Source organism: Protopterus annectens, chromosome 3.part0 (assembly GCF_019279795.1).
Source record: "Protopterus annectens isolate FY-2018-M chromosome 3.part0, PAN1.0, whole genome shotgun sequence".
Classification (NCBI taxonomy): domain Eukaryota; kingdom Metazoa; phylum Chordata; order Ceratodontiformes; family Protopteridae; genus Protopterus; species Protopterus annectens.
The window spans coordinates 1,834,018,444-1,834,043,625 of NC_056731.1; positions in this window are offsets into that span (position 1 = coordinate 1,834,018,444).

Below are 25,182 nucleotides of genomic sequence, written 5' to 3' on the forward strand. Positions count from 1 at the left end.
AGTGTCAGAGACATCTTCTGACAGCATGAATCACACTTCTTGAATCCGGACACCTTGGTATCCTTAGACATAACTAAAGCAAGGAATACCAAAACAATACACAAAAAAACTAAACAATTTGGGTATGAAAAAAAAAAACTGTCAGACACACACACATGCAAAGACCACACCCAAACAACAGTCACAAAGCCTAACAAACAACAATTAGACTACTAAGACAACTATCTATCTATATATATATATATATATATTTTTTTTTTTTTAAGGAAGAAGATTAGCCTCTAACTGAAATGGCTAATACAGAGAGAAGGGGGGGGTCTCTAACTTAAACGAGTTTTCTGAAGGGACGGGGAATACAGGTAAAGAGAAAATATATACTACACAATGATATCCCTAAGAGGCAGATACTAAAAATTACAACCTACACTAAAAAACTACTAGTTTTTCTTATCAAAAACAAAGAAGAATCAAAAATATACGACCTGAGCCAGTAAGACAACCTTGCAGCAGAAGCGGCAAACGAGATCTGGGTATCTAGCGCCAGGCATCATGGGATATGGGGAGGCCTCGAGCCAGTAAACAGCTCTCGAGCTTTAGAAGATGGCCGAGTCGGAGCCGAGGATTGGCTCCGAACACAACCAGCAAGAATGAAGGTGAGATAGACAACTTAACATCAACAGGTTATGATTTCAGCATGTTTTACACGCTGCTCACATTATAAATATACATTGCAGTTTCTCACGTCAGTGGAAGTTACTTGGAGGTAAAAGCTTGCAATTCCTATAGTCTCACAGTGCGCTCGGATGTAAGCAGAAAGGCACTGTAAGACAGTACTCAGGATTAATGAGTTAATCAAAGAATGAGAGAAGAGGGGGTAGAGGTCTGAATCGTAATGGGCTGAAATGGCTGAGGCATGGATTTTAATAGAAGAGAAGGAGAGGCCACTTTTGAGCAACTCAGCTAGGTAATCTAAGATAGGAGGGATGAAAGGATGAGAGGTACTGGCACCTCAGGACTGGCTCCAGGAGTAGAATCTTTTCCATTTCCCTGCATAAGATTTCTGGTGCTGGGCCTTCTGTGAGAATGTCTAGGACCTGTTTGCTTAACAGGGACTCCTTGTTAGCTTTTAAGGTATAAGCCATGCTGAAAGATTGAGAGTCTGCAAGTCTGGGTGGAGTATCTTCCCCCTCACCTGGGTCAAGAGGTCTGAGATCAGGGGAAGCTGCTTGGGGGGCTGTAAGGTCAGGCTGTGCAGTAAGGGGTACCAATGGTGTCTGGGCCAATCTGGAGCAATGAGGATGGCCTTTGGTCTCTCCTCCCTTATTTTGATTAGTACCTTGGGAATAAGGGCAGAGGAGGGAACGCGTACACAAAGAGGGAGTTTCAGGGTAAGGTCAAGGCATCCACCTTCCACCCTAGGAGGTGATACTGCCTGACACAGAACTTTGGCAGCTGGTGATTGAGATGCGAGGCAAAGAGATCCATCTCTGGAGTCCCTCCACTCCTGAGTGATTTGCAGAATTATTTCCCTGTGGAGCTGCCATTCATGGGGGTCCAGTAAGTTTCTGCTTAGGTGGTCTGCCAGGGTGTTGACCCCTGGTAGGTATTGGGCAATTAAATGTAGACCCATGGAGTTGGCTGTCAAGCCAGAGGCTCATGGGTAGCCTGCACAGAGGGTAAGATTGGGTCCTCACCTGTTTGTTGATATACCACATTACTGTGGTGGTGTCTGTTTTTATAAGGAGAACCCCTGGCCTAAGATGGTGTTTGAAGGATGTCAGAGCCTCTTGTACTGCCATAATTTCTTTCTGATTGATGTGTAAGTGAAGGTGCTGGGCATCCCAAAGACCTTTGGTGCACCTGCCTGCTAGGTGAGTGCCCCAAGCAATGTCTGAAGCATCAGTGGTGATGGTCTGGCCGGTAGGGCAGAGGTTGAAAGGAAGACCCTTATTCTTAGTAGAGGCCTCTGCCCACCAGAGAAACTCGGCCCTTATACATGACAGCAGAGAGAAAGAGAGGTCTCTAGAGACTGAGAGTGCTGGCACCAAAGGTTCTTTAGATACCACTGAAGTTTTCTCATGTGAAGCCTGGCCAGAGGAATTAGAAGAATGCAAGATGCCATGTAACCCAGGACTTGTAAGAACTTCCTTGTGGTGAGGTGACTTGTGGAAGCCAACTAAGTAGAGAGGCAGGAAGCTCCGCTTTTCTGGGGATAGAAAGGCCATTTGGGATGCTGTGTCTAGCAGACCTCTCAAGGAAATGATCTTCCTGGTGGGAGTTTGCTTTGATTTCTTCTCGATGGTGAATCCTAAGGAGTTTAAGAGGGATTTGACAAAGAGAAGGTCCTGGAGCAGCTTTTCTTTGTACTCTGCCTGAATGAGGCAGTCATCCAGGTAAGGGTAAATCTGTATAGTTCTCTGTTTGCAAAATGCTATGGCCAGGGCTAAGCATTTGGTGAATCCTCTGGGTGCAGTAGATAAGCCAAAGGGCAGCAGAGAATTGAAAGTGTTGTGATCCTGCTCTGAAGCACAGGAATTTCCTGTAGGACTCCTTTATGGAGATGTGGAGGTAGGCATCTTTTAGGTCTAGGATTACTAGCCAGGCATTTTTTGTTAGCATAGGCAGCAGATGCTGCAAAGTTAGCATTTTGAATCTGGAGACCACCAGAGAGGTGTTCAGAATGGATATATCCAGGATGTGGTGCCAAGTGCCCTCTTTTCTGGGAACAAGGAATAGTCTGGAATAAAAGCCTTTGCCTGTTTGGTCTGTGGGGACAGGTTCTTCTGCCCCCAGGATAGGAGAGTTTGGACCTGTTTCAATGCCTCTGCCCACTGATTTGGAGGCAAGTCTGGGTACCCTCTTGGAATTGGGAGTTCACTGAAAGAGAATTTGTATCCCTGAAAAATGGTCTTTAAGACCCATTGGTCCTTTGTTACAGAAAGCCAATTGTCTTTGAAGAGGGAGAGTCTTTCTCCTAGTTTTTGATGAATGAAGCCAGGGCAGAGTGGGGAGGGGGAGACATTGTGTTTGCCATAGAAGGTTGGCTTAGAATTCCCTGCCTTAGAGACAGAAGTGGTCTATTGTTTGCTTCTCTGCTGGCCCTGAGATAGGGGCCTGGATGGTCTTTCCCTGCGGGACTTACCTTGGCCCTGTCTTCTAGGTGCAGGGAAGGCCCAGGGTTTAGATGGAAAGTTCGTGCTGAACATGGGAGGTTGAACCTGAAAGAAATCTTTTACTGTTTGCATAGATTTTGCTTTGTCTTCCATCTTTTTAAGCACCTCTTCTGCTTTTTCCCCAAACAAGTGCTCCTTATCTAGGGGTGCATCAATAAGTTTAAACTTGACATAATCAGGGAGAGGTTGTTCCTTCAGCCATGCATGTCTCCTAATAACAGATCTTGTCACTGCTGCCTTGCTAAAGGCTTCTAGGGCGTCATATCCACATTGTAATGAGTGTTTGGCCACTTGACAAGCAGAGTGTAGTAAATCTAACTTTTGAATTAGCACAGTCAGGAAATGTAGGAATCTTCTGTTTTAATAGTTCCAAGGTGTGTTGTTGATATTTTAACATATGGAACTGACAATTGAGTGCTCTGATAGCTAAGGTTGCAGAGGTGTACACTTTTTTTTACCCTATCTGTGCAGAGCTCTGGAGTCCTTGTCAGAAGGAAGAGGATTCTTGTCAGAACTAGTCTTAGCTCCTTTAGGTCCCTGTGCAGTGATCTCTGGGTCTGCAGCAAGATTCCTGTACAGGTATTTGATTGACTCCGGTACTTTGTAGTACCTGTCAGGTTTACTGGGAGCAGGAGGGTGGGTGTTAGGGGCTAAGCTGGATTCATGGAAACCATCATCCACCACTGCTAAAATAGGGGCGATGGCCAGGGGTCTGTACTGGGGCAGGTCCAGAAAAGTACAGTCGTGTATGTATACTTACCATAAATGTAGATGTTCGAGTGTATTCACTGTTGCAGTCATTAAATTTGGGTAATCTACTTGCAGGTTGCCTTCAGTCAGCCTGATTAACAAAGTCTTGGGTCCTGTGTCAGTTGCTGTCCCTTCTTCCATGACGTCAGGTCATCAGGAGTATAAAACATGCAGCCGACGCCATTACATCAGTTTTTCTTGCCCCAGATGTCAGGTGCCCCCCTAATGGGAAGCAATTAAACATAAAAACCAAAGGTATACCTCCAACAAAAAAGCAAATACACCAAAAAGGCTTTGAAGCATAGTAAAGGAAAGTAGAGGTATAGCCAAAAGAAGTTAGGGGGCAGGAGGGAGTGTAAGCAGGACTGCAACAGTGAATACACTCGAACATCTACATTTATGGTAAGTGTACACAACTGTACTATGTTCTTCGTGGTTCACTGTTGCAGTCATTACATTTGCGTAGATTTCCAAAGCTATGGTTGGGAGGAGGAGTTTAGATAGCATTAGGGCCAGCTATAAGGCCCTACAAGACTGCAGTGGCAAAGCCAGCTCTAGATTTAGAGAAAATTGGCAAATGATAATGCTTGGTGAAAGTATGTACAGAACTCCAGGTAGCAGCTTCTAGGTTGTCCCTGGTAGGAACACCTCTGAGAAAGGCTGTAGAAGTAGATGCAGCCCTGGTGGAGTGAGGTCTGATCCCCTGGGGGATAGGTTTTCCATGGTGCTTATAGCAGAAATGAATGCAATAGCTTATCCATTTAGAAATGGTTTGTTTTGAAATAGCCTTCCCCTTTGCCCCTGCAGCAAATGCTACAAGCAGTTGTTCAGATTTTCTTTGAGGTTTAGCCCTGTCCAAGTAGAATCTAAGTTGCCTGTGCACATCCAAGGAATGCAGTATCCATTCCCCTTTGTTCTGTGGATTGGTAAAGAAGGTTGGCAAATTAATGGACTGATTAAGAGCCACACTGGATACCACCTTGGGCATGAAGGATGGATTGGTTCTGAGTGACACCCTGTCCGCATGAAAGATGATGAAAGGCTCCACTGCCATAAGGGCCTGTAATTCAGATACCCTTCTAGCTGAAGTGATTGCTAAAAGGAACGCTGTTTTCCAAGAAAGAAATTATAAGTCTGCAGTAGCAGCTGGCTTGAAAGGAGGTAGAGTGAGTTTCTCCAGTACAAAGTTAAGGTCCCAGGCTGGGGTGGAGCTCTCCTGGGTGGTCTCAAATTTTTGGCCCCTCTGAGGAACTGCTTGAGCAGTGGATGAGAGAAGAGGGGAGGTTCTGTGTTATGTTGTTGTTTATCTTTTGGCTTTTCACGGTTAGGGGTCGCCACAGCGGAACTCCGGTCCGCTAATGATTGGCAGTAGAATTTTACGGTGCCGAGTTGCCAGCTCGACGCCCAACCTTCAACAAAGGCACGCCCATTCACGCATGTCTTTTGGAATGCCACTCGACCGTGGGGAGGACATGCAGTCTCCACACAGAAGGCACTCCCCGCACTCCAGCCAAGAATCAAACAGGAAAACCTCTTGCTGTGAGGTAACAACGCTACCGCTGCACCACCGCGGATCTATAATGAGCTGAAATGGCTGAGGCGTGGATTTTAATGGAGGAAAAAGACAGGCCCTTGTGAAGCATCTCAGTTAAGTATTGTAAAATCTGAGGTAAATTGGGCACTGCTGTGCTCATCCCTTGAGATTGGATCCAGGCACATAATTGTTTTCATTTTTCAGCATAAGATTTTCTAGTACTAGGCCTCCTTGCCTCTAAGATGACATCCATCACAGGTTTGCTGAGGGATGGTAAGGGAGAGTTTAAGTAATTAGCCAAGCTGCAAGGTTCAGTGTTGGAAGCCGAGAGTGCAGAACCTGGTTCTCCTGCTGAGACAGCAGGGAAGGCGTCTGAGGCAGGTGCCATGGAGATAACCATGACACACTGCACAGGAGGGGGTACCAGTGTTGGCATGGCCAGTCTGGAGCAATAAAATCATCCTTGGTTTGTCCTGTTTGACTTTTAGTAGTACTTTGGAGAGCAGAGGCAGCAGGGGGAAGGCATAAACTGATAGTTTTTTCCAGCTGAAGGACAGAGCATCCACTTTCCAGGCTTGTTTGTGGGGAGTCCTTGTGCAAAATCAGTCCAATTGGTAGTTCTGGGGGGAGGCAAACAGGTCTATATCTGGACTCCTCCATTCACTTGTCAACATGTGGAACATCCTTGGTTCCAGTTTCCACTCGTGTGGGTCCATCAGGTTTCTGCTTAGTCCATCTGCCAGTGTATTTAATTATCCTGGCAGGAATTGAGCTTGTAGGTGCACTTGGTAGCTCAAGGCTGTGTTCCACAATGCCATGGCTAGTCTGCAGACAGGGTAAGAATGTGTAACCCCCTGCTTGTTTATGTACCACATAACCGTAGTGTTGTCCGTCTTTACCATTAGTTGTCCTGGAAGAATGTAGTCCTTGAAGGCTGTCAGAGCATTCTGTACAGCTAGCATTTCTTTTTGATTGATATGCAGGTGCATTTGACTTGGGTTCCATTTGCCCTGAATGCACTTCCCTGCCAGGTGAGCCCCCCATGCATAGTCTGATGCATCTGTTGTTATGGTTATGGTTTGGGCGGCAGGGGTGGTGTGAAAGGTAGTCCCTTGTTTTGGTGGCAGGCCTCTGCCCACCAAAGGAACTCTAGGCGTAGGCAAGGTATGATAGGAATCATTGTTTCTAGGCTGTGAGAATGTTGACTCCATAGGCTTTTTAGATACCACTGTAGTTTCCTCATATACAGTCTTGTATATGGAATTAGAAGAATGCAGGAGGCCATGAACCCCAAGGCTTGCAGTATTTGCCTTGCAGATAGCAGAGTTTTTGTGGCCACTTGTTTGAAGTAGGTTGTCAAACGAATTTGCTTTTCTGACATGAGGTAAGCCATCTGGGAAGCTGTATTCAAGCTTGCTCTCAGCAATGTAATTTGTTGACAGGGTACCAGTTGTGATTTATTTTCGTTTATGGTGTACCCCAGACAAGTTAAAACCCTTTTTACAAAGGCCAGATGATTCAAAAGTATGTCCTGGCTTTCTGCCTGAATTAGACAATCGTCCAGGTATGGGTATATGTGAATACTTCTTTGCCTGCAAAATGCATTAACTGGAGCTAGGCACTTTGAGAATACCCTGGGCACAGTAGATAAGCCAAAGGGCAGTGCAGAGAACTGATAGTGCATGTAACCTGCTTTGAAGCGTAGGTATCTTCTACAAGATTCCCTGATTGGGATGTGCAGGTATGCTTCTTTTAAATCTAGTGTTGCCAACCAGGCATCTTTGCCTAGTATAGGAAGTAATTGGTGAAGAGTCAGCATCTTGAATTTTGGAATCTCCAGAAAAGTGTTTAGAATAGACAGGACCAGGATAGGATGCCATGATTTGCCCTTTCTGGGTACCAGGAAAAGTCTCGAGTAGAAACCTTGTCCCTTTTCCTCTTCTGGTACCAGTTGAATAGCCCCCATGCTTAAGAGAGAAAGTACTTGTTTTTGAGCCTCTGCCCACTGATCTGGGGGTAGGTACAGCCACCCACTTGGCATTGGCAATGTGTGGAAGTGAAATCTGTATCCCTGGGACACTATATTTAAAACCCATTTGTCCTGGGTAATGAGTTCCCAGCTTTTTGCATGAAGAGCAATCTTTCCCCCCAAAGGGGCAGTCAGAAGATAAGTGCTTGGAAATCTTTAAAAGGAAGTCATTGGGACAGTTTACCATAGGGGGGAGTCTTGTTATTCCCAGACTTGGAAGTGGAGGCCCCCCACTGCTTAGTTCTGTGGGTCCCTTGGGACTGAAACCTGGGGTTTTTGCTGTGTCTGGGTTTGGCTTGAGAAGACCTGGAAGGGGCTGGAAAGGACCAATTCTTAGAGGGCCAGTGCCTACTAAATCTAGGAGGCTGAACTTGTAAAAAATCTTTAACAGTTTGCACAGATTTAGCTTTATCTTCCATCTTTTTAAGAACTTCTTCAGCCTTGTTGCCAAACAGGCGGTCCTGATTTAAAGGAGCATCCAACAATTTAGCTTTAACATGATCAGGCAAAGATTGCTCCTTAAGCCAAGCATGCCTTCTAAGCACAGACCCAGTAACAGCAGCCCTGCAAAAGGCCTCGAAAGAATCAAAACCACATTGCAAAGTATGTTTTCCAACTTGTTCATGAGAATGCATTAAATCCTGTAAATCTATTTTCCACACAGTCAGGAATCAACATCATTTTCTGTTTAAGCAGTCCAATAACATGCTGCTGATATTTTAACATATGAAATTGGCAGTTTAAAGCTCTAATGGCCAAGGCTGCTGTAGTGTAAACCTTTTTACCCCATCTATCCAGCGGCTTGGAGTCTCTATCAGAAAGGGTAGGATTTTTAGCAGTAGAAGCCTTAATGCCCTTGGGCCCCTGTGAAATAGTCTCTGAATCTGCAATAGGATTTTTGAAAATTAACTTGTGGGACTCAGGGACCCTGTAGTATATCTCAGGTTTACTGGGAGCAGGAGGCAGTGAATCAGGGGCCAAACTGGATTTCGAGAAAGCATCATCAACAATGTCTAGTACAGGAGGAATAGCCAAAGGCCTATGCTGAGGTAGGAGAAGGAAATCCCTAAGCCTCTTTTTTGAATCAGAAAATTCCTGGCTTTCCCAGTGAAAATGCTCCCTTAGAGTATGTAAAATTTCCCCAAAAGAAAACTCCTCAGGAGGGAAAGCAGAGGGAATAGAGTCATCTGCATCAGAATCCTCATAAGTAGGTAAGGACAAATCCAGGTCATCAGAAGATTCATAATCAAGCTCAGCTCTAGGCCTCTTAGAAGGGGGTGGGGGGTTGGCTACCCCTGATTAGAGTTATTAGATCTTCAGCCATTTTTATCATTTGTTTTTTAGGCATAGAGGCCTGAGCATGTGGCCTGGGTGTCAGTTTTTTAGACATGGTTCGAGATTTAGGCCTTAGTAATGAAGGAGGCGTTGATTTAATATGCAAGTCCGTAGGCCTGAATACACCCTCAGAAGCCGGTGCCTGCACAGCGGCTCTGGACCCATCCAAGGTAGAGACATCCGCGGGTTCCATAGTTGAAGTACCTCACGGCATACCGGACTCCGAATGGGTCTCAGTAGAGGCCTGCGAATCAGAAGTAGTGGGTATCAGAGGCTGCAAAAGCGCCTCACTGAGTACCGGCGAACTGGCGATTGGCTTAGCAGTTTTGGACCTCAGCGGCCTGTCTCTGTCTTTATCTTTGTGTTTTTTCAGAATCCCGGTAGTCGGATGGCTAACAGACGACATTTCTGGATAATTAAACCGAGAACCAAAATATTTAGAGGCAAAAATATATCGATGACGGATAGTGCGCTGATTAAATAAAGCACAAAACCAACAGCAAGGTACGTTGTGGTCAGGTCCTGGGCAAGGAATACAGTACGAATGAAAATCTTTATGAGGCATTTGCTTTCCACAAGTAATGCAATTATTAACTTTTACTGACATCGGTAAGGAGCAAGAAAAAGTTTCCCCAACTGGGTCCTTAGCTTTTAGTTGAAGACTTCAGTTCTGAAACTCAAAAATGAAAATTTCAGGAGTCGGCCAACCGGCACTTGCGAACTGCTTCTGCTTCAGGCACCACACGGCAAGAAAGACTGATGTAATGGCGTTGGCTGCATGTTTTATACCCCTGACAACCTGACATCATAGAAGAAGGGACAGCAACCGATGCAGGACCCAAGACTTTGTTAAACAGGCTGACTGAGGGCAACCTGCAAGCAGATTACCCAAATGTAATGACTGCAACAGTGAAACACGAAGAACATCTCTCTAAGTCTTTTCTTAGACTGTGGGAAGTCCTGAGATTCCCATTGGAAATGTTCCCTAAGGGACTGAAGGGTTTCCCCAAAGCAAAGGTCCTCTGCAGAAGGGATGGATTCCTCTGCATCTGAATCCTCATAAGCAGGTTAAGGGATGCTGTTCCTCTTTAAAAATGGAATAGTCATATTCCTCAGAATCCTGTTTTGTCAATTTCTGGAGAAGGGTGTCTTTTCCTTTTAGAAGTTGTGGCCTGACTACCCTGGATAACGGAGATGAGATCCTCCAACATTTTAAGCATTTGTACTTGGGGTGGTGGAGCAGTAGAGTACAGTTATGTACACTTACCATAAATGTAGATGTTAGAGTGTATTCACTGTTGCAGTCATCACATTTGGGTTATCTGCTTGCAGTAGCCCTCAGTCGGCCTGATAATCAAAGTCTTGGGTCCGGCGTCAGTTTCTGTCTCATCTTCCATGACGTCAGGTAGTCAGGGGTATAAAGCATGCAGCTGACGCCATTACATCAGTTTTTCTTGCCCCAGATGTCAGGTGCCCCCCCAATGGGAAGCAATTAAATATATATGCAAGGTTATACCTCCAACAAAAAAGCAAATACACCAAAAAGCTTTTAAGCATAGAAAAGGAGAATAGAGGTATAGCCAAAAGAAGACAGGGGGCTGGAGGGAGGGTAAAGTACAGTTGTGTACACTTACTATAAACGTAGATGTTCGAGATATATATATCCAACAAGGGGGCTTGGAGGGAGGGTAACCAGGACTGCAACAGTGAATACACTCTAACATCTACATTTATGGTAAGTGTACACAACTGTACTATGTAAGAGCCACACTGGATACTACCTTGGGCATGAAGGAGGGATTGGTCCTGAAGGACACCCTGTCTGCATGAAAGATGATGAAAGGCTCCACTGCCATAAGGGCCTGTAATTCAGATACCCTTCTTGCTGAAGTGATTACTAAAAGGAACGCTGTTTTCCAAGAAATGAATTTTAACTCTGCAATTGCAGCTGGCTCAAAAGGAGGTAGTGTGAGTTTTTCCAATACAAAGTTAAGGTCCCAGGCTGGAGTTGGGGCTCTCCTGGGTGGTCTTAAGTTTTTGGGCCCTCTGATGAACTGCTTAAGCAGTGGATGAGAGAAGATGGGTGGTTCTGTGTTGTGATGAGCTGAAACGGCTGAGGCATGAATTTTGATGGAGGAAAAGGAAAGGCCCTTGTGAAGCATCTCGGTTAAGTATTGAAGAGTCTGAGGTAAATTAGGTGCTGCTGTGCCCATCCCTTGAGTTTGGTTCCAGGCACAGAATCTTTTCCATTGTTCAACATAAGATTTTCTAGTACTAGGCCTCCTTGCCACCAGAAGGACATCCAACACTTGTTTACTGAGGGATGGTAACGGAGAGATCAGGTAATTAGCCAGGCTGCCAGGTTCAGGGTTTGAAGCTGAGGATGCTGAATCTGGTCCTCCCGCTGGGACAGCAGGGTAGGGGTCTGAGGCAGGTGCCATGGTGCCAGCAGTGACAAACTGTGCAAGAGGGGGTACTAGTGTTGGCATGGCCAGTCTGGTGCAATCAGTATCATCCTTGGTTTGTCCTGTTTGATCTTTAGTAGTACTTTGGAAAGGAGAGGCAGAGGAGGAAAGGCATAAACTGATAGATTTTTCCAGGTGAAGGACAGGGCATCCACTTTCCAAGCTTGTTTGTGGGGAGCCCTTGTGCAGAATTTGTCCAATTGGTAGTTCTGGGGGGAGGCAAACAGGTCTATATCTGGGCTCCCCCATTTGTTTATCAACATGTTGACAGTCTTTGGTTCCAGTTTCCACTCATGTGGGTCCATGAGATTTCTGCATGGTTCGTCTGCCAGTGTATTTAGCTTTCCTGGCAGGAATTGAGCCTGTAGGTGCACTTGGTTGTTCAAGGCTGTGTTCTACAGAGCCATGGCTAGTCTGCAGTGGGGGTATGAATAGATACCCCCTGCTTGTTTATGTACCACATAACAGTGGTGTTGTCCGTCTTTACCATTAATTGTCCTGGAAAAATGTGGTCCTTGAAGGCCGTCAGCATCAGAGCATTTTGTACAGCTAACATTTCTTGAGTGATATGCAGATGTATTTGACTTGAGTTCCATTTGCCCTGAATGCACTTCCCTGCCAGGTGAGCCCCCCATGCATAGTCTGATGCATCTGTTGTTAGGGTTTGGGCGGCAGGGGGTACAGTGAATGGTAGTCTCTTGTTTTGGTGGCAGGCCTCTGACCACCAAAGGAACTCTAACTGCAGGCAAGGTATGATATGAATCATTGTTTCTAGATCCTGAGAATGTTGACACCATAGGCTTTATAGATACCATTGTAGTTTCCTCATATGCAGTCTTGCATATGGAATTAGGAGAATGCAGGAGGAGTGTACACAACTGTACTATGTTCTTCGTGTTTCACTGTTGTAGTCATTACATTTGGGTAGAATCCCAAAGCTATGGTTGGGAGGCTGGAGCTAAACAGCATTAGGTGCGGCTATAAGGCCCTGCAGAACTGCAGTGGCAAAGCCTGCCCTGGACTTAGAGTAGAGAGTCAAATGATAATGCTTTGTAAAGGTGTGAAAAGAACTCCAAGTAGCAGCCTCTAGAATGTCTTTGGTTGTACTCCTCTGAGAAAGGCTGCTGAAGTAGCTGCAGCTCTGGTGGAATGAGACCTAATGCCCTTGGGCACAGGTTTACCACGGTGTAAGTAGCAGAAATGGATGCAGTGGCTTATCCACTTTGAAATTGTCTGCTTTGAAATAGCCTTTCCTTCTGATCCTGCAGCATATGTCACTAGTAATTGCTCAGTTTTTCTTAGAGCTTTAGTTCTGCTCAAGTAGAATCTTAGCTGTCTGTGTACGTCCAAGGAATGCAGAGTTCTCTCCCCCTTGTTCTGCGGATTTGGATAAAAAGTTGGCAGATGAATTGTTTGGTTAAGAGCCACACTGGAAACCACCTTAGGCATAAATGTAGGATTTGTCCTCAGAGACAGCCTGTCTGGGTAAAATATGATAAAAGGCTCTACAGCCATAAGGGCCTGTTACTCTGAAACTCTTCTTGCTGAAGTAATTGCTAGTAGCAGAGCTGTCTTCCATGATAAGAACTTTATATCAGCGGTAGCAGCTGGTTCAAATGGAGGCAGGGTGAGCTTTTCCAACACATAATTGAGGTCCCATGCAGGTAATGGTGATCTTCTAGGAGGCCTTAAATTTTTGGCTCCTCTAAGATACCGCTTTAGTAAAGGATGAGAAAATATTGGTGGCTCAATATTGTAATGAGCTGAAATGGCAGAGGCATGGATTTTAATTGATGAGAAAGATAGGCCTTTGTCAAGCATCTCAGTTAAATATTGTAATATCTGAGGAATATTTGGTTCTGCTGCTCAGTTCCTTGTGCTTGATTCCAAGCACAGAATCTCTTCCATTTGTCAGCATAAGATTTTCTAGTACTAGGCCTTCTGGCTTCCAAAATGACATCCATCACAGCTTTACTGAGAGGTGTTGTTTGTATAACTACATGATCAGCCATGCTGCCAGGTTCAGTGTCTGTAGTTTATTGTGCAGGATCTGATTGTTTTGCTGGGACAGTAGTTGAGGTCTTTGAGGTAAGATCCAAGCTGGGTATTGAGACAAGTTCCTTAGGATTGGGTAGCAGTATTGGCGGGGCCAGTCTGGAGTAATTAGTATCATCTTTGGTTTCTCTTGTCTGACTTTTAGGAGGATCTTGGGGAGAAGAGGCAGAAGAGGAAAGGCGTAAACTGATAGGTTTTTCCAACTGAAGGATAGAGCGTCCACTTTCCATGCTTGTCTGTGATAAGTCCTTGTGCAGAATCTTTTCAATTGATAATTTTGAGGGGAGGCAAATAGATCTATGTCTGGGCTCCCCCATTTCTCTGTTATCATGCTAAAGACTTGTGGATTTAGTTTCCACTAGTGAGGATCCATTATGTTTCTGCTTAAATCGTCTGCCACAGTATTTTGCTTTCCTGGCAGAAATTGAGCTTGAAGATGTGTTTGGTAGGTCATAGCTGTGTCCTACAGTGCCATGGCCAATCTGCAAAGGGGGTATGAGTGTGTGCCCCCTTGTTTGTTTATATACCACATGACCGTGGTGGTGTCCGTCTTTATCAGTAGTTGTCCTGGATGAAGTAAGTCCTTGAAGGCTGTTAGGGCATTTTGAACTGCTAGCATCTCTTTCTAGTTGATATGTAGATGCATTTGTTTTGGGGTCCATGTGCCCTGAATGCATCTTCCTGCCATGTGGGCCCCCCCAGGCATAATTTGATGTGTCTGTTGTTAAGGTCTGGCTGGCAGGGGGTAGAGTGAAGGCCCGTTCCATGTTTTGGTGACATGCCTTTGCCCACCATAGAAACTCCTGTTGTAGGCAGAGAATGAGAGGAATCATTGTTTCCAGACTGTGAGAATGTTGACTCCATAAACTTTTTTAGGTACCATTGTAGTTTCCTCATATACAATCTTGCATATGGAATCAGTAGGATGCAGGATGCCATGAAGCTCAGAGCCTGCAGAATTTGTCTTGCAGATAACTGGGTTTTTGTTGCTATCAGTTTGAAGTAAGTAGTCAGTTGCCTTTGTTTGTCTGGCATGAGGTATGCCATCTGGGCAGTTGTATTCAAGCTTGCACCCAGGAATGTTATCTTTTGAGAGGGTACCAGATTTTATTTCTTTTTGTTTATTGTGTACCCTAGGCATGTTAGTAGCCTTTTCACAAATGCCAGGTGTTGAAGAAGAATGTCCTTGTTCTCTGCTTGAATGAGACAGTCGTCCAAGTAAGGATATATTTGTATACTTCTTTGTCTGCAAAATGCAATTACTGGTGTCAGGCACTTTGTAAAGACCCTGGTAGCAGTAGATAAGCCAAAAGGCAGTGCAGAGAATTGGTAATGCATTAAGCCAGCCTTGAATCTGAGGTATCTTCTGCACAATTGTCTTATTGTGACATGCTGGTATGCCTCTTTTAGGTCTAATGTCACCAGCCATGCATTCTTGCCCAGCATGGGCAGAAGCTGCTGCAAAGTCAGCATTTTGAATTTTGAAATGTCCAGGTATGTGTTCAAAATCGATAAATCCAGTATTGGCCACCAGGCCTTGTCCTTTCTGGGTACCAAGAACAGTCTTGAGTAAAAACCTTGTCCTTTTTCCTGTCCTGGTACTGGTTGAATGTCCCTCATATCCATGAGGGACGTAACCTATTTCTGTGCCTCTGCCCATTGATTTTTTGGCAGATCTGGCCAACCATTTGCCATTGGCAGAGTGTGGAAATAGAATCTGTATCCCTGTGATACTATGTTTAGTACCCACTTGTCCTGGGTAATTAACTGCCAATTTTGAGCAAAAAGTGCTAATTTTCCCCCTATGGGTGCTGCCAAAAGATAAGTGCTTGGTGTAGGCAGAGGGAAGTCATTGGGATTGTTTTCTGTAGGTTTGCGCTTTATCTCCTCCAGATTTGGAGGTAGAAGCACCCCATTGCTTTGACCTGTATGAATCTTGCGCATGGTATCTGGAACCCTTAGGGCATCTGGATTTTCCCCTTTGAGCTCTGTCTGACACAGGAATGGACCAATTCTATGTAGGCCAGTGTCAAATGAATCTTGATGGCTGCACTTGTAAGAAGTCTTTAACAGTTTGCATAGACTTAGCTTTGTCTTCCATTTTCTTTAAAACCTCTTCTGCCTTAATACCAAACAGAGTATCAAGCTGTAAAGGTGCATCTAGCAATTTAGCTTTAACATAATCAGGTACATTTTGTTCCTTTAGCCAGGCATGCCTCCTAATCACAGATTAAGTAACTGCGGCCCTGCAGGAGGCCTCTAAGGAGTCAAAACCACATTGCAAAGTATGCTTTCCAACCTGTTCAGCTGCATGCAATAATTCCTGCAATTCTTTATTTTCTGCACATTCAGAAATCAACATCACTTTCTGTTTCGGCAATCCCATAACATGTTGTTGGTACTTAAGCATATGAAATTGACAATTTAAGGCCCTGATTGTCAAGGTTGCAGATGTATAAACCTTTTTCCCCATCTGTCCAGTGCCCTTGAATCTCTGTCAGAGGGGGTAGGATTTTTTGCTGAGGCCTTAACTCCCTTTGGACCCTGTGAAAAAGTTTCAGGGTCAGCAGCAGGGTTTCTAAATAAAATTTATGTGAGTAAGGGACCCTGTAATATCTGTCAGGCTTACTGGGAGCCGGAGGTAAGGAGTCAGGGGTCAAGCTTGACTCCAAAAACACATCATCCACAATGTCTAAAACGGGGAATGGCTAAAGGCCTGTGCTGAGGGAGAAGAAGGAAATCCCTGAGCCTCTTTTTTGATTCTGAGAAGTCTTGACTCTCCCAGTGAAAATGCTCCCTCAAAGTATGCAAGGTTTCTCCAAATGAATAATCCTCAGGAGGAGATGCAGATGGTATAGACTCCTCTGCATCAGAATCCTCATAGGGAGGTATAGATAATTCCTGATCAGAAGAGGAATCAGAAGAAATAGAAACCTGATCTGAAGATTCATAATCAGTGTCTTGCCTACGCCTCTTATCTGGAGGGGGATGGGTACCCCTGATCAAGGTAATGAGGTCTTCTGCCATTTTGATCATCTGTTTTTTAGGCATAGAGGCCTGTGCACATGGCTCATGCGTCATTTTTCTAGTTTTAGAAGTTGCTTTTGTCTTTTGTTTTGCAGCTGTCATCGGTTTGATATACAAATGTTGAGGTCTGAATACACCATCAGAAGCCGGTGCCTGCTCAGCGGCTCCGGACCCATCCGAGGGAGATACATCCATCGGTCCAATACCTTGAGTATCTTGCAGCATGCCGGACTCCAAATGGGTGTCAGTAGAGGCCTGCGACTCGAAAGTAGCAGGTATCAGGGGCTGCGAAAGCGCCTCACTGAGTACCGGTGAACTGGCGACTGGCTTAGGAGAAGCTTCGTCATCGGTTTTGGATCTCGACTGCCTTTCTCTGTCCATTTCTTTGCGTTTTTTATGTACTCCGGTAGTCGGATTGCTATCCGACGACATTTCTGGATAGTTAAATCTGTTTCCAAAATACTTTGATGCAAAAATATACCAATGCTTAACAGTGTTGGTTAAATCTAGCACAAAACAGACAGCCAGGCACGTTGTGATCAGGGCCTAGGCAAGGAATACAGTATAAATGGAAATCCTTATGAGGTATTTGCTTCCCACAAGTAATACAATTATTAACTTTTTCTGACATCGGTATGGAGCAAGAAAAAAGTTTCCCCAACGGGGTATTTAGCTTTAGTGAAGACGTCGGTTCTGAAACTCAAACTCAAATATTTCAGTAGTCAGCCGACCGGCACTTGCGAAATGCTTCTGCTTCAGGCACCGCGCAGCAAGAAAGACTAAAGAAAATGGCATCGGCTGCATGTTTTATACCCCTGATGACCTGACGTCATGGAAGAGGAGACAGCAACTGATGCAGGACCCAAGACTTTGGAATTCAGGCTGACTGAGGGCAACCTGCCAGCAGATTACCCAAATGTAATGACTGCAACAGTGAAACATGAAGAACATGGTGTTTAGGATAGAAAGGTCCAGGATAGGACGCCATGAGTTGTCTTTTCTGGGTACCAGGAAAAGTTTTGAGTAGAAACCTTGTCCCTTTTCCTCTTCTGCTACAGTTTGAATAGCCCTTATGCTTAAGAGAGAGAGTACTTGCTTTTGAGCCTCTGCCCACTGATTTGGGGGTAGATCTGCCCAACCATTTGGGGTTGGTAACATGTGGAAGTGAAATCTGTATCCTTGGGAAACTATATTTAAATCCCATTTGTCCTGGGTAATAAATTCCCACAGTTTTTTGTCTGCAGAGCAATCTTTCCCCCTAAGGGAGCAGTCAGTTGAGAAGGGCTTGGAAGTTTTAAAGTCAAGTCACTGAGACAGTTTATCATAGGGGGGAGTCTTACTACTCCCTGATTTGGAAGTGGGTGCCCCCACTGCTTAGTCCTGTGCGTACCTTGGGACTGAAGCCTGGGTGTTCTGCTGGTTCTGAGTTTGGACTGAAAGGCCTGGAAGAGGCAGGAAAGGACCAATTCTTAGAGGGCCAATGCCTACTAAATCTTGGAGGCTGTACTTGCAGGAAATCTTTAACAGTTTGCATAGATTTAGCCTTTTCTTCCATCTTTTTAAGTACTACTACTGCTTTGTTGCCAAACAGGCCGTCCTGATTTAAGGGAGTATCCAGCAATTTAGCTTTAACATGATCTGGCAAAGACTGCTCCTTAAGCCAAGCCTGCTTTCTAAGTACAGACCCAGTGACAGCAGCCCTGCAAGATGCCTCTAGTGAATCAAAACCACATTTCAAATTATGTTTTCCAACTTGTTCAGCAGAATGCATTAAATCCTGTAAATCCTTATTTTCAGCACAGTCAGGAATCAACATCATTTTCTGTTTAAGCAATCCAATAATATGCTGCTGATACTTTAACATATGAAACTGGCAGTTCAAGGTCCTGATGGCCAAGGTTGCAGAAGTGTATACCTTCTTACCCTATCTATCTAGCGCCCTGGAATCTCTATCAGAGGGGGTAGGATTTTTGACAGTAGTAGCCTTAATGCCCTTGGGTCCCTGTGAAATGGACTCAGCATCTGCAGTAGGATTTTTAAAAAGGAACTTGTGAGAGTCAGGAACCCTGTAATATCTATCAGGTTTTCTGGGAGCAAGGCCTGTGTTAGGGCAGGAGTAAGAAATCCCTAAGCCTCTTTTTAGAATCAGAGTAATCCTGGCTTTCCCAGTGAAAATGCTCCCTAAGAATATGCAAGGTTTCACCAAAAGAGAAATCCTCTGGAGGGGAAGCAGAGGGAAGAGAGTCCTCTGCATCAGAATCCTCATAGGTAGATAAAGGTAAATCCTGGTCATCAGAGGAAACAGAAATTTCAGAATACTGACCAGAAGTATCATAAGCAAATTCAGTCCTAGGTCTCTTAGAGGGGGAAGGTTGGCTTCCCCTGATTAAAGTAATAATGTCTTCAGCCACTCTTATCATTTGTTTTTTAGGCATAGAGATCTGACCATGCGGTCTGGGCGTCGGTTTTCTAGGCATGGATCGAGTTTTAGGCCTTGAAGAAGAAGATGGCGTCTGTTTAATATGCAAGTCAGTAGGCCTGAATACACCCTCAAAAGCCAGTGCCTGCACAGCGGCTCCAGACCCATCCAAGGTAGAGACATCTGCAGGTTCCACAGTCGAAGCATCTCGTGGCATACCAGACTCTGAATGGGTCTCAGTAGAGGCCTGCAACTCTAAAGTAGCGGGTATCAGGGGCTGCGAAAGTGCCTCACTGAATACCGGTGAACTGGCGACTAGCTTAGGAGAAGCGTCGTCAGCAGCTTTGGACCTAGGCGGCCTGTTTCTGTCAATATCTTTGTGTTTTTTGGAATGTCGGTAGTCGGGTGGCTTACAGAAGACATATCTGGATAATTGAACTGAGTACCAAAATATTTAGAAGCATAAATATGCCAACAATGAACAGTTCGTTGTTTAAATAAGGCACAAAACCGACAGCGAGGTACGTCGTGGTCAGGGCCTAGGCAAGGAATACAATACGAATGAAAATCTTTATGAGGTATTTGCTTTCCACAAGAAATACAATTATTGACTTTTACTGACATCGGTTTAGAGCAAAAAAAAGTTTCCCCAACGGGGTACTTAGCTTTAGTTGAAGACTTCGATTCTGAAACTCGAAAATGAAAATTTCAGGAGTCAGCCGACCGGCACTTGCGAACTGCTTCTGCTTCGGGCACCACACGGCAAGAAAGACTGATGTAATGGCATCGGCTGCATGCTTTATACCCGACTACCTGACGTCATGGAAGATTACAGCAACAGACGCAGGACCCAAGACTTTGATAATCAGGCCAACTGAGGGCTACTGCAAGCAGATAATTCAAATGTGATGACTGCAACAGTGAAACACGAAGAACATCACAATGGTGGCTAGAAACAGATCTCCTAGGAGTAGCTTGTCTTCTAGGCCTGAGAATCCGTTGGTCTGAGAGAAATAGTAGTCTGATGAGGACATCAGTTTTTGCCTCGATTCGGTAGTGTGAAAGGCCTCCTTGGAAGCCGGTGCCTGCGTCATGGCTCTGGACCCAACCGAGGCAAAGACAGCCAAAGGCTCGAAAGACGAAGATTTCTGTAGCATACTGGATTCTGAAAGGGTCTCGGTAGAGGCCAACGTAGCTATAGAATCTGGCATCAGGGGCTGCAAAAGCACCTCACTGAATTCCAGAGAACTGATGACCTGCTTAGCAGAAGAGTCGTTGGAGGCTTAAGCTTTGTGTGGTCTGTCTCTATCTTAATCGCTATGTTTTTTCGGAATGTCCACAGATTGTTGCCTGATGGACGCCATATCGGAATACGAAGATGGAACAAGAAAATAACTGTCTACAAAAAAGAGCTCTATGTCGAATGGTTCTCACATTAAAGATGGCTCTCTGGGCCTAAACAAGTAACGCAGTAAGAATGGAAGTCTTGGTGTGGGATCTGCTTTCCACAGGCGAGACAATTGTTAACTTTTTAAGACATCAGTTAGTACAAGAAAAAAAGGATCCCCAATGGGGTACTTGGCTTTAGATGTTTTCAGCAGAAATTCAACTTCTGGTAGCGACCGACTGGCACTCGTGCAAAAGTACAGATGTGTACACTTACCATAAATGTAGATGTTCGAGTGTATTCACTTTTGCAGTCATCACACTTGGGTTATCTGCCTGCAGTTAGCCCTCAATTGGCCCGAATACCAGAGTCTTGGGATTTCTGCGTCGGATGCTGTCACTTCTTCCATTACGCCAGGTCGTCAGGGGTATAAAACATGCAGCAGACTCCATTATATCAGTTTTTCTTGCCCCAGATGTCAGGAGCCCCCAAAATAGGAAGCAATTACATGGTGTGGAACACCCCCAGTAAAAAGTAAATACCATTGTTATAAGATACGGCCAAACAAAAGGAAAGGTAGAAAGTATAGACAAGTCAGGGGAGGCTGGAGGGAAGGTAACCAGGACTGCAACAGTGAATACACTCGAACATCTACATTTATGGTAAGTGTACACACAACTGTACTATGTTCTTCGTGTTTCACTGTTGCAGTCATCACACTTGGGTTGATTCCCAAAGCTGAGGAAGGGTGGAGGCAGTCAAGAAGCATTAGGGCTGGCTAGCAGGCCTTGTAAGACTGCTGTGGCAAATCCAGCTCTGGATTTAGAAAAGATAGGTAAGTGGTAATGCTTGGTGAAGGTGTGTACAGAACTCCTGGTTGCAGCTTCCAGGATGTCCCTGGTAGGGACTCCCCTGAGAAATGCTGTAGAGGATGAGGTAGCCCTAGTGGAATGAGTTCTGATTCCCTGTGGGGTGGGTTTTCCATTGTGTTTGTAGCAGAAATGGATGCGGTGTGCTATCCATTTAGAAATGGTTTGCTTTGAAATGGCCTTGCCCTGTAGCAAAGCTGACTAGCAGCTGGTCAGATTTTCTGAAAGGTTTAGTCCTGTCCAGGTAGAACCTAAGCTGCCTGTGCACATCCAGGAAGTGCAGGATCCTTTCCCCTTTATTCCGAGGATTAGGGAAAAAGGTTGGCAAATGAATGGATTGGTTTAAAGCCACACTAGATACCACCTTGGACATAAATGATGGGTTAGTCCTAAGGGAAACCCTGTCTGCATGGAAGATAATGAAGGGTCCCGCGGCCATAAGATCCTGAAATTCAGGCACTCTTTTTGCTGAAGTGATAGCTAGAAGTAAGGCTGTTTTCCAAGAGAGGAATTTTAACTCTGTTGTAGCTGCAGGTTCAAAGGGAGGAAGCGTGAGCTTTTCCAGTACAAAGTTAAGGTCCCAGGCTGGAGTGGGAGCACTCCTGGGGGGGTCTTATATTTTTGGCTCCTCTCAGGAACTGTTTGACCAGAGGGTGAGATAAGAGGGGTGGCTCAGTATTGTAATGAGCTGAGATGGCAGAGGCATGAATCTTAATTGAAGAGAAGGATAGGCCTTTGCGGAGCAGTTCTGTTAGGTAATTTAGTACTTGAGGTAAGTTGGGCACGGTTGTGTCCATTCCCTGAGACTGGCTCCAAGAACAGTATCTTTACCAGTTTTCTGAATAGGATTTCCTAGTACTAGGCCTCCTTGCCTCAAGGATGACATCCAGCACCTGTTTACTGAAGGTTGCTAGTGATGTGTTCAGGAGATGAGCCAGGCTGCTAGGTTCAGGGTTTGCAGCTGAGGATGCAAAATCTGCCCCCCCCCCCTGCTTAGAAAGCTGGGGAAGGGGTCTGAGGCAGGTGCCATGGTGGCACTACTGTCAGACTGCGCAAAAGTGGGTACCAGTGCTGGTGTGGTCAGTCTGGTGCAATCAGGATTGTCCTTTGCTTCTCGTCTGACCTTTAGTAGAACCTTCGAGAAGAGGGGCAGAGGGGGAAATGCATAGATTGAGAGGTTTTTCCAATGTAAAGGACAGGGCATCCACTTTCCATGCTTGGCTGTGGGGAGTTCTGGTGCAATATTTGCTCAATTGATAGTTCTGCGGGGAAGCAAAGAGGTCTACTCCTGGTATTCCCCACCTGTGGATCAGAAGCTTGAATGATTTGGGTTCCAGTTTCCACTCGTGTGGGTCCATTAGATTTCTGTTTAAGTCGTCGCCCAGTGAATTTCATTTGCCTGGCAGGAATTGAACTTGCAGGTGCACTTGATTGCTCAAGGCTGTGTTCCACAGAGCCATGGCTAACCTGCAGAGTGGGTAGGAATGGGTTCCCCATGCTTGTTTATGTACCACATAACTGTGTTGTCTGTCTTTATCAACAGTTGCCTTGGATGAATAAGGTATTTGAAGGCTGTCTGTACAGCTAACATTTCTTTTTGATTGATATGCAGGTGCATTTGTTTAGGGCTCCATTTGCCTTGAATGCATTTTCCTGCCATATGAGCCCCCCATGCATAGTCTGATGCGTCCATTGTTAGGATATGTGCGGCAGGGGTTAAGGAACTCTGTCCTTAGGCAAGGAATTATAGGAATCATTGTTTCCAGGTCCTGAGAATGTTGACACCAGAGTCTTTTTAAGTACCATTGAAGTTTCCTCATATGCAGTCTTGCATATGGAATTAGTAGAATGCAAGCGGCCATGAACCCCAGGGCTTGAAGTATTTTTCTTGCAGATAGCTGGGTTTGGGTGGCCAGTAGATTGAAGTAGTTTGTCAAAGAAATCTGTTTTTCATGAGTGAGGAATGCCATCTGGGAAGTTGTGTTCAAGCTTGCTCCCAGGAATACAATCTTTTGGCTGGGTACCAGATGTGATTTCTTTTGGTTGATGGTAAACCCCAGTGAATTTAGAAGTCTCTTTACAAATGTCAGGTGCTGAAGTAGCAATTTCTGACAGTCCGCCTGAATCAGGCAATTGTCCAATGGCTGGAGTTAGGCATTTTGTGAATACCCTGGGCACAGTAGATAAGCCAAAGGGAAGTGCAGAGAACTGATAGTGCGTAGAGCCTGCTCTGAAACATAGATACATCCTGCAAGATTCTCTTATGGGTATGTGCAGATAAGCTTCTTTTAAGTCTAGGGTGGTTAGCCAGGAGTCCTTGGCTAGCATAGGAAGCAGCTGTTGGAGAGTAAGCATTTTGGATCTTGGAACCGCCAGGAAGGTGTTGAGAACAGACAGATCCAGGATAAGGCGCCAAGAGATTTCTTTTCTGGGTACCAGAAACAGTCTGGAGTAAAAACCTTGTCCCCTTTGCTCTGCTGGGACAGGTTGAATAGCCTTGACACTAAGAGAAAGTACTTGCATTTGGGCCTCTGCCCACTGGTTTGGGGGGAGGTCTGGCCATCTACTTGGGGTTGGCAGTAATTGGAAGTAGAATCGATATTCTTGGGATACATTGTTCAAGACCCATCTGTCCTGGGTAATGTACTCCCAGTTTTTTGCGTGCAGGGCTAGTTTTCCTCGTAAGGGTGCAAGTACTTGGGCACGGTTTGGAAGGATGAAGGACAAGTCATTGTGAACTTTTTCCATAGGATGGTGGCTTACTACTCCCTGTTTTTGTGGTGGGAGCACTCCATTGTTTAGATCTGTGTATACCCTGAGACTGTAGTCTTGGTGGTCTGCTGCCCCTTGGTTTGGACTGAGATGGTCTGGGAGGGACTGAAAAAGACAAGTTTTTAGAAGGCCAATGCCTACTGAATCTAGGTGACTGTACCTGTAGGAGATCTTTAACAGTTTGCATAGATTTAGCTTTTTCCTCCATCTTTTTGAGGACTTCTTCTGCTTTAGTGCCAAACAGACGTTCATGGTTTAATGGAGCATCTAGTAAATTTGCTTTGACATGGTCTGGCAAGATTTGTTCCTTAAGCCAAGCATGCCTTCTAAGAACAGACCAGTGACAGCAGCCCTGCAAGATGCTTCTAAGGCATCAAAATCACATTGCAAAGTATGTTTTCCAACTTGGTTAGCAGAATGCATTAACTCTTGTAAATCCTGTTCTGCACAATCATGAATCAACATCATTTTCTGTTTAATTAGTTCCATGATATGTTGCTGATATTTTAAAATGTGAAACCGGCAATTTAAGGCCCTGATGGCAAGAGTAGCAGAGGTATATACCTTCTTATCTCATCTGTCTAAAGCCCTAGAATCCCTGTCCAAAGGGGTAGGGTTTTTGGCTGTAGTAGCCTTAATGCTTTTAGGTCCCTGGGAAATGGACTCTGGATCCACAGTAGGATTCTTAAATAGGAATTTGTGAGAGTCAGGTAACTCTGTAGTACAGGTCAGGTTTCCTGGGAGCTGGTGGCAAAGTATCAGGGGTAAGACTGGATTCCATGAAGACCATCTACAATTTGCAGAACAGGAGGGATAGTTAGAGGCCTGTGCTGAGGCAAGTTTAAAAATTCCCCGAGTCTCTTTTTGGACTGTGGGTAGTCCTGGCACTCCCAGTGGAAATGCTCTCTGAATATGCAGGGTTTCACCGAAAGAAAAATCCCCTGGTGGGGAAGCAGAGGGAATGGAATCCTCTGCATCAGAATCCTCATAGGTAGATAAAGGTATGTCCTGGTAATCAGAAAGATCAGAGTCACATCTTAAGAGTCAGAAGGAAAATCAGTTCTTGGTCTTTTGGAGAAGGAAGGCTGGCTTCCCCTAATTAAAGTAATAAGGTCTTCAGCCATTCTAAGCATTTGTTTCTGTGGCATGGGGGTCTGAGAATGCACTTTGGTCATCAGTTTCCTAGGCGTAGTGCGAACTCTGGGCCTGAGAAATTCAGTATTTTTGGTTTGAAATGAAGTAGTCTAATATGAACATCGGAAGGCCTGAATAAACCTCAGAAGCCGGTGCCTGCACAGTGGCTCCAGACCCATCCAAGGTAGAGACATCCACGGCATACCGGACTCCGAATGGGTCTTAGTAGAGGC